At 49.2% G+C, this 9,929-nt stretch overlaps 1 pseudogene; it reads right to left on the minus strand.

The window, feature by feature from the left end:
* Window positions 1-284: 284 nt before the first annotated feature.
* On the minus strand, window positions 285-3,993 carry LOC135879184 (E3 ubiquitin-protein ligase TRIM39-like; annotated as a pseudogene).
* Between the last annotated feature and the right edge of the window lie 5,936 nt (window positions 3,994-9,929).

Raw genomic sequence — 9,929 nt, forward strand, 5'->3', positions numbered from 1 at the left:
CCATTTATCAATGACATAGTGTGAGCCTGGATGCTCAAAGTCATCCTGGTCCATAGAGAACAGTGACAAACAGGCTACAAAATCCTTGGGACAATGAGATTGGCTTCTCTGCCTCCATCATTTCCTGCTCTCTATGGTTTGACAGTCCAGAGACTCCACAGAGAGTGCAGGGTACAAAGTCTGTTAGAAGACAGAAGTCCTCCAGAGTCAGAGACTAGGACACCTGAAGCTAGAGAGGCTGATTTCAGGGTCCCCAGTCGGATATTCCCTCCTTCCCCTATGTCTCAGGGACAGAGTCTGAGCTGGGATCCCCCCACCCAGAGCCAGGGGTGGATTCTCTCTCCAGGGACAGAACCCAGAGGGAAAGTGAAGATCAGAACCTCGTTACCAGCATCGAAAAATGTCACCTGCCTCTGTTCACAGTCCAGACAAACCTGGATCCTGCTGGGGACCCAGCTCAGGGGCGGGGGGGGGGGGGAGGGGGGTCACAGGGGAGGTGAGAGCCTGGTACCAACCCCAACACCACTCCACAGCCCAGATCCCCTCCTTAGGGTTAAGGTTGATCCATCCCTTCCTCCTCACAGACTCTCTGGCTACACCCACAGCCCAATGTCCCCCATCCTTCACTTTCACTTCCACCTCCCAGGAATGTCTCTCCAAGGTGAATCCCTCACAGCCCAACACACAGGACTCAGATTCAAATCTCTCAGGAGTGCCGGGCAGATTCTGCCATGTGTGTCCCCACCTCACACTTTTCCGATCCTCAGACAGGATGAGCTGGGGATGAGCCGTGTCACATTCACTGGGGAGAGAGAGAGAATCAGAGCGTTAGGGGCAGAGCTCAGCCCTGGGGGAGGCAGGGACCATTTCGACACTCCCCAGCAGCAGCCCTGCTCTGGCTGGGACAGGCCTGGATCCCAGGGAGCTGCCTCTGTCCTGGGCATCTGAGGCTAAGCAGAGATGTCACTGCAGTTCCGGGAGCCACTGAATTAGTTTCTCATTTTCACGTGAAGCAGAGGCTTCACTTGAGCCTGAATGGGAACGCTCCATTCCCAGCTTCAAAGACACAGCAGAGAAAGTTTTAGAGATGAGTGAGCAGAGGAGGCAGGTACCAGTCAAGCTCCCTCCCATAAATGCAGCCTCCACACTCCCAGCTCAGAGAACAGAGAGGAAGGTGCAGCACTGGGGAATAGCCACTTAAGACCAGAGAGCAGGAGGTGGCATTGGGTGGGGTAGCTCCATTCCCAGTGCAGAGAGAAGGGAGGGGGGCCAGTACCATAGGCAGAGCATCTCCCCAATCCAGGAAGCAGTGAGCAGCTCCATTGGGAGAGCCCAGCCCTGCCCAGAGGAAAGGCAGGATGTTGGAGAAGAGCGATGGGGAGACCCCCTGCACTGGGGTAAAGCAAAGGGATGTGTCAGCCCTCAGGGCAGAGAGCTCTGTTCAGGTGCTGCTCAGTGAGAGTGTTTCTGTTCAGCAACTGCATGAACTGAGCACCAAGGTTGGTGTCAGGAGTGTCTGTGTGACTCCAGCCTGGGATCTCCTCACTGTTCAATGTGTGCATTTTTAGGGCTGTGTGTGTCATGGTCACTGTCAGTTCGGTTGGTAACTTTAGCTACAATCTCATGAAGCTGTTTTCTTTGGAATTTTCTCAGAATTTAAAGCTAATCTCCACCTGCAATCTCACCCAGTCTTGTCTCCAGTGCAGACGGCAGAGAGCCTGGAGGGAGAAAGGAGAAAAGAGAGATGAGATTTCAGGCTCTCTTATTTATAACAGCATCCCCACGCTGAACTCATAGAGCTGTGCTTTCAGCATGGCAGAGAAACAGACAGAGAGGCCCAGAGACACACTCAGGTATTTAATATAAAGTCGTCTGTAAGCCTTCTATTTCCTCTCTCTTTCAGGCATCTCCCAGCAATGGACCCAACACCCATGAAGTCTCACAACCATCCCAGGACACACAATCTGTCAGTGTGATTTACTTCTCCCACATCATCCCCTCCCACCCTTCAGACCCCGGTTGGTTTCTCTCATTCACTCACTGCCTTTTGTCACAACCTAGACCCAGGCCATGCAAAGACTTTGGCAGAAAAGTAACTTGACCCACGTTGGTCCCTTTGACACTAATGGGATGTTCAGAGTTTGTGAAATCCTGGCTCTAATTGTGAGCTATTGGGGCTGTTCACTCAGCGTCTCTACAGAGAGCAGCACGATGGGGTGGTGTGTAATTGTCCCAAGTTACTGGGTGGGAGTCAAGCTGGTTCTGGGTTGTATTGTTGTATTATTCAAAAGGAACCCTTAGAAATTGAACCCAGCCCTTGCTGCTGTGGATTGCAACTGGCAGAAGGGTTACATCCACAACAAAACTGTTCAGACTAACAGTGGTTATTTTTGCTGCAAACAAGTCTAATCCCAATGGTATTTGGCATGGACCTGCGCTGTCTGGATCCCTTTTATGTGTAGACTCAAGGTGTTCAGGGTCCACACAGGGCTTAACACAGTGACCTCCTCTAGTGCAGACCAGCATCTGATTTTAACCCCTCATGGAGCAATACGGGAATTCAGAATCCCAGTGAGAAACCTCCTCTCCCTGCTGGGCCTGGGACCTTTATCAAGGTGTCTCCCTCTTAACAGCTGCACTTCATCACTGCTCAGTGCTGCTGTGGAGGCAGCATGACCTAATGGTTAGGGCACTGGTCTGGGCCTTGGGACACTTGGGTACTATTCCCATCTTTGCCCCTGATCTGCTGAGTGATCTTGGGCAAGTCTGTGCCTCTGTTTTCCCTTCCACCCTTTGTCTTGTTTACTAAGACTGTAACCTGCCCAGGGCAGGGATTGTCGCTTGCTGTGTTTTGTGCAGGGCCTAGCACAATCACGGTCAGATCTCATCTGGGGTCTGCTGGGGATACTGAGATGGAAATAGTAATAATAAACACTGTGGTACAAATCAGTAACAACAACAGCTTGTAGCTTCCTAGTCTCCACTCTGAAGGTGACACTCTCAAACAGACTGGCCTGCAACTCACGTGCTTTATACCTCATGGATCATTTAGCTGCTTCTGTTGTGTAGAAAGTTCCCTTATGTCACCAGTGGGAGCTGGGAAGAGGATTCAGCTTCTCAGACAAAAATTCTCTCACATCAGACATCTTTAAATTCTTGGGGGGGGGGGGGGGGATTGCCTTTCTTGCCACACTGCGTATCATTTACTTTTTAAAGCATCTGTCATACAATGAAGGCTTTACAAAGCTGAGTAATACAGTTACACTGGGTTCCCTGCAACCATGGGGCCCTCAACAGACCCCAAGTGGGAAATGAGTTGGGAAAGAATTCAGCTTCTCAGAGAAAGGTTCCCACACCGGATAGCTTTCCAGTCTTCATGCTGCATCATTTACTTTTTTATAGCGAGCTTCGTGCAATGGAGGCTTTCTAGAGCTCAGTGATGCAGTTACACCAATAGCTGTGATAGGCAACGTTCTATGACATTAATCTGTCATTAAAATCCAAAGTGATTACTCTGATTAATAACGTATTAAGTTATCCAAAATCTAAAGTCATTCAACTTAACAGCAATTCCTTACCTTGTACTCCAAGCAGCCTCCTCTATGGAAACCAAAGTGTGAGCCCTGTGAGTCCCTGACAGATGGCAAACTAAACAAATAGGAGTTTGATCCTCTTCACAGAACAGTTTCAGAGGCTTCCAGTGTTCCTCACACACCCTCTCCCCTCCTGCTCCGTCCAGTGCCTCTAAACTCAGCTGTTTGGCTGTTTCTACTTCTATCACTAGTTGCCTATTTGGTCTGATGTTTCTTGTTCCACAGTCTCGCCTTACTTGGGATAGGAGGCATCTGTATCCGATCCCTCCCAGCACTGACTGGTGCAGGCGTGGCTGAGATTGTGCCCACATTGCAGAGTGACGGGTTCCATGAAATACTCCACACAGATTGGACACGTAGCTTCATGCTGGAGACTTGCCACAGGGTTCTTTGGCGCCATGGCTCCTTTTGGACAGTGAAACAGAGTAAGGTTCAGTTAAATTCACCCAACCTGCAATACAACTGGGTGTTTCCTTTCTGGCACCGACTCTGCTGTTTGCTCAGGGTCGAGCACCAAAGAACGACACTGGAGCAGAGAGAAGCTCAGGGGGTTGAAAGCTAGCTAATAATCACAGACTTCAGAGGTTCAAGGGACAACTGTGCAGCCATTTAACCTGAGTAGTACACAAACACTGAGTCAAACATGGCCCTGGGCAAAAAAATCAGAGTTTGTGTAAAGGGTCGTAGTGTTACAATCTACCTCTGTCAAAGGGCTATTTTTTATTTTGGGTAAATGCAATCTGAGTACAGCAGAAAATTCAGCAGGTGCTCAAACTATGTTTGAAAAGAAAGTACAAATGCTTGTTTGGCGGGAAGGGGGAGTTTGTCGCTATTCATCTTTATACAGTGCAAGCTCTTTGGGACAGGGACATGTAAGCTGCCCAGCAGATTTGTGTATTGTGTATTTTCTTGGGATGGTGAGCTGGGTACACTGTCTTCTTCCTGGCCTGCCACACACAGAGCCTCCAACTTGGGAGAGGTGAATGAGGACTCTAGAGCAATAGTTCTTAGAGAGAACACCCATTGACATGCAGGGAGTAGTTCCCTCCTCTCAGAGCTATTGGCTCAGGCTCTCTGCAGACTCAGGCACATGGCACTGTATCCGTTATGCTTAGGTCACATTTTCAATCACAAGGGCTAGCAAGTTACATTTTGATTGTTGATATTTTGTGATGAAACCAGAGGTCTGTTCTAATCAGGCAACTCCAGAGATTGGTCCCTAGGGAAGAGTCCACAGTACCTGTGCTTAAACCCACACCTGTATGTATGTTCCATGCAGCAGAGCAAGGGCTGCAGTGTTCACAATGAATGTGAACACCTGGCTGGCAGTGCCTGGGCTGTCAGGGGAGCGGTGTGCACAGCTCGTTCCTTCCATTCCCGGCCTGGCAGCAGCTTGGACACATCTTGCTTCAATCCTGTGTGTGAGGAAAATGCCCACATCTAGTGCCCACATCTCCCTAATGAACAGTGCGGGGTTGACAGGCTGTGATAGTGGCCAGGGCTCCCTGCACCTTCCCAGAGGAAGGAGCCTACAGGGGAGAGATTTAGGTGGAGCCAGTGATCATGGGAGAAACTCCATGAAAGTGGGAGATTCTGTGGCTCTGAGACACTCAGTCTGAAAAGGGAAGGATTGAATTAACCCAGATCCACAGTGCTTCCTACCTTGTATTTCTGCAGCCTCCTCCATGAGAAGCACCGTGTGAGATCTGTGCTCAGGGGATCTCTCACAAACCTCAGACGTGGCTTCCCCATCCTCCTCACAGAACTGATCCAGGGCTCTGCTGGTTTGAAATCCATCTTTTTAATTTTTCCCCACTGTATTTGCTAGCTGATTAGTTATTCCAGAGAGCCCCTTTCCAGATCTGGGCTCTGCAGCTGGGGCAGCACACAGGGTCATAGTCCCCCTCTGCCTATGTCTCACAGTACTGAGTGATGCAGCCTCGGCAGAAGTTGTGCCCAAACTGTAGGGTCACTGGGTCTGTCAGATATTGCAGACAGATGAAGCATTTGGTTTCCTCTTGGATTTCCTGTACAGGAGTCACTGAGGCCATGGCTGCTAGGATCTCTGATCTTCTGTTCTCTCTGCATCAGAAATGGTTTTGCTGACCATGGTTTTGCAGCTGCACAGGTGCAGAATGAGGTGAAGAGAAAGGAGAGGCTGGGAGGTGGAGCAGGAGAAAGATAAGAAAACAAGGAAGCAGGAACTACATAGGCAAGGAACAGGAGCAGTGGGGTGTAAAGAAGCAGAAAGTGAATGAAAGGCAAAGTAGGGAAAGGAAACAAACAAACAAGAACACAAAAGTTTAAACTCAGGGTCTGTCTACACAGTCCAGGCAGGGGTTGGGGATTGGATTGTACGCCAGCAGCTGGCCCACGCCACCCTCTTGCTGCCACAGCCTTACTGCTATTGGAGTGCGCTCGCTCCAGCTGAGTCAGCATGTGCACGTCTACCCGAGCTGAGAATCACACCTCCCAGGTGCTGTGTAGACGTGTCCTCAATCAAACTAGGATTTTCTTAATTCACAGTGGGGGCATCCACAGCCACATGCAGACTTGCACTGAAACAACATTAGGTGAGAACTAAACCCCATTGAGTGATGTCAGTGACAATGCGTGTCCAGAGGAGCCTTGGCTTGGCTGTGTCTTGTGGTACATCCAGCCACCCACCTGCGAGTAGCCGGGCTACAGGGGCTCCCTCAGTTAAGGCCAGAGGCAGCTGGTCTGTGCTAGTGACACAGCAGGAAAACAGCAGCAACTAATCGAGAGCAACCCTTGAGCTGAAGGGTGAGATTATGGCAAATCCTCAAAGCTTTATGACTTTGCAGTCTAAAGGATACAGCCCAGCCCATTCACAATGCCAGCTGAGAGCTGGAAAGAAGATTTTCAGTTTAAACTTTGTAAAACTCCACACACAGCAGGGAAAGTAACAATCCTACCAGCCCCCCTCCCCTTTCCTCTCATTTTTTTCTCTGTGGGCCAAGACTGAGCTCATAATCACTATGTGGACTGGATTTGCTGGGGGGAAATACAAGCCAGGGATCCTCATTTGACTCTGGGGAGAGGCGTGTCAGCTCAGAGAGAAGGAACAATAAGGACTTTTCAGCACAGAAAGCTGAATATGCTGAAGTCCACAATTAGCAGCAATCTACTCCTCTGCACAGGCTTCTTGCTGCTGAAACTCCCTGCAAAGGTTCCCCTCCAATGCATTTGCCACCACAGATCTAGGTTCTCACTTGGGTTGTAGCATTGCTCCTTTGCCTGAGCACTTAGCCAGTGTTTGGGGCCTTGCTAGGTTTTTCCACTGGGAGGAGAAATTTATAGGAGAGTAACGGGGTCAGCACCCACCTCTCATGAGTGTCCTGTCTGCTTGGGTGTGTCTGTGTTCTTTCAGTAAGTAGTCCCTACCCTGGTATGGGGCTGTATCTCCAGACTTCCTCCCTGGAGACACTATCTTCCTGTGGTCCTCTTCAGACTCAGTCCCTATGCAGTCTCCACAGCCTCCCCCAGTCCCTGCTAGCAAACTGTCTTTGGCATAATCCTAGTGTGACGGATTGGATCACAGAAACCCCCTTGGGAACTGCCACCTGATGTGCAAAGACTACCCCTGCTCCTGTTTTCCCTGCCAGCTCAGGACTCCAGCACCCTGTCTTGTTGAGCCAGACACTCCTGTCTGCTCCAACACAGACTCAGGGTCTGAATCACTTGTCCCAAAGCTGCAAGTTTACCTGAAAACAGCTCACAGAAGTGTGCTTGTCCTTAGCACTCAGATGCCCAACTCCCAATGGGGTCTAAACCCAGATAAATCCGTTTTACCCTGCATAAAGCTTATGCAGGGCAAACTCATAAATTGTTCACCCTCTATAACACCGATAGAGAGATATGCACAGTTGTTTGCTCCCCCAGGTGTTAATACATACTCTGAGTAAATTACTAAATAAAAAGTGATTTTATTAAATACAGACAGTAGGATTTAAGTGGTTCCAAGTAGTAACAGACAGAACAAAGTAAGTCACCAAGTAAAATAAAATAAAATGCGCAAATCTATGTCTAATCAAACTAAATACAGATAAGTTCCTCACCAGTTCCTGAATGCTCCCTTTTACAGGCTAATCTCCTTTTAGCCTGGGTCCAGCAATCACTCACACCCGCTGTAGTTACTGTCGTTTGTTTCAGTTTCCTTCAAGTATCCTGCGGGGGTGGAGAGGCTCCTTCTTTAGCCAGCTGAAGACAAAATGGAGGGGTCTCCCATGGGTTTAAATAGACTCTCTCTTGTGGGTGGAGACCCCCCTCCTCCCTCCTATGCAAAGTCCAGCTCCAAGATGGAGTTCTGGAGTCACCTGGGCAAGTCACATGTCCCTGCATGACTCAGTCTTTACAGGCCGAAGCCATTGTCCACATGGTATCTTGCATGTCTCCAGGAAGACTTCTTATGTGGATTGGAGCATTCCAAGATGCATTGTTCTCCAAGTGTTTCCTGATCAGGTACTTAACCTGGCGAATTCCTTCCTAAAGAAGCTGTCCAAATGCCTCCCAAAGCTTACTTAGAAATCAAGCAAGCATACAGCCCATATTCTTAACCTCAAGTAGAAAATGATATACATGTACAAATAGGATGAACAGATATAGTAAACCATAACCTTTACGGAGATATATTACATAGCACAGGCAGCACAAAACATATTCCAGTTATGTCATACATACATTTATAAGCACCCCCTCCCCATAAAGCCTTATGGGGTACACTGTCACACCTAGCACCAGCCAGGAGCCTCTAGCTCTCGGGTCCCTGCTAGCAGACTGTCTTTGGTCCTGCTGCTCTTCCAGCCAGGCACACAGTCCTTTCTTCTACAGCTCCACACAGCAACTAATTACTACTGTAGTCTGCAGCTCCTGTTATATGGCCTTCCTGGCCCCTGATTGGCCTACTCTTCTCTTGGCTGCTCAGAGGACCTCTCGACTGCTCCTTCCTGGGATGGGTGTGGCAGAACCCCGAGGGCCTAGTCCACCCATTACATGGAGTCAGGTATTTCCTTGGTGCAATTGTTCCTATTTACAAACAATGTCCACACATTCCTGTGTCCTGAAAACATTAGAAACAAACAGCAGCCTCCTTACTCAGAAATAGGGTTACCAACTTTCCTGACCAGATGCCATTTGTGGCAATGGCGACTGGTTGGGAAATTTGGCAACCCTATCCAGAAATCCTAGTCTGCCTTTCCAGGGAGTTCTGTCACTCCGTGTCCTGCCAGGATCACACTGACAACTGCTTCTCTTGGCCTTCTTTATAATATGGAGATATACCTATCTCATAGAGCTGGAAGGGACCTTCATAGAATACCAGGGATAGAAGGGACCTCAGGAGGTCATCTAGTCCAACCCCCTGCTCAAAGCAGGACCAATCCCCAGACAGATTTTTGCCCCAGATCCCTAAATGGCTCCCCTCAAGGATTGAACTCACAACCCTGGGTTTAGCAGGCCAATGCTCAAACCACTGAGCTATCCCTCCCCCCCACTACCTCTCATACACCAAGCTGTCCACCAATCCCTCAGACCCTGTCTTGTCAACTAGCTCCGGGGTTACCCCTCTTAGGCCTGCTCTACACTTGAAACCATGATCAACCTTAGTTACCTCACCCTGGACTGTGAAAAATTGTGTGTCCTGAGTGCCACAGCTAGATCAATAATAGTTGGGGACTGGTCCTGCTTTGAGCAGGGGGTTGGACTAGATGACCTCCTGAGGTCCCTTCCAACCCTGATATTCTATGATTCTATGATCAACCTAATTCTGACGGTGACCTGGCTACCTGCCTCCCAGAAAGGGGGGTTAACTAGAGAGATGGAAAAACCACTTCCGTCAATGTAGGAAGTATCTACAGTTCAGCACTTCAGTGACAGAGTTGAATCTGTGCTGCTGTATTGGCTGTAGTATAGGCATACCCTTATTCTTCCTGAGGCCTACACCTAAAACTTAGGTTGACTTAGCTACCTCACACAGAGCTGTGAAATATTTAGTGAGGTCGATCTAACCCAGGAATCTCAAACTCAAATCACCATGAGGGCCACATGAGGACTAGTACATTGGCCCGAGGGCCACATCGCTGACACCTTTTCATACAACTGTAACCCTTCTGCCCATCTAAGTTGGCAGCAACAAGGGCCGGGTTCTGTATCTAGGGGTTCCGTTTCAATAACGCAATGCAAAACCGGCTCGAGCCCCCACCCAGTGACCTGGGACAATTACATACCACCCCCTGGGTGCCTCTAAGAGGCAATACTTCCCCTCTCGCAAGCACGGAGTCTGAGTGTAGCAGAAAATGTTTAATAACATGAGGTAAA

The sequence above is a fragment of the Emys orbicularis genome, chromosome 5 (genome assembly GCF_028017835.1).
Source record: "Emys orbicularis isolate rEmyOrb1 chromosome 5, rEmyOrb1.hap1, whole genome shotgun sequence".
Taxonomy (NCBI): domain Eukaryota; kingdom Metazoa; phylum Chordata; order Testudines; family Emydidae; genus Emys; species Emys orbicularis.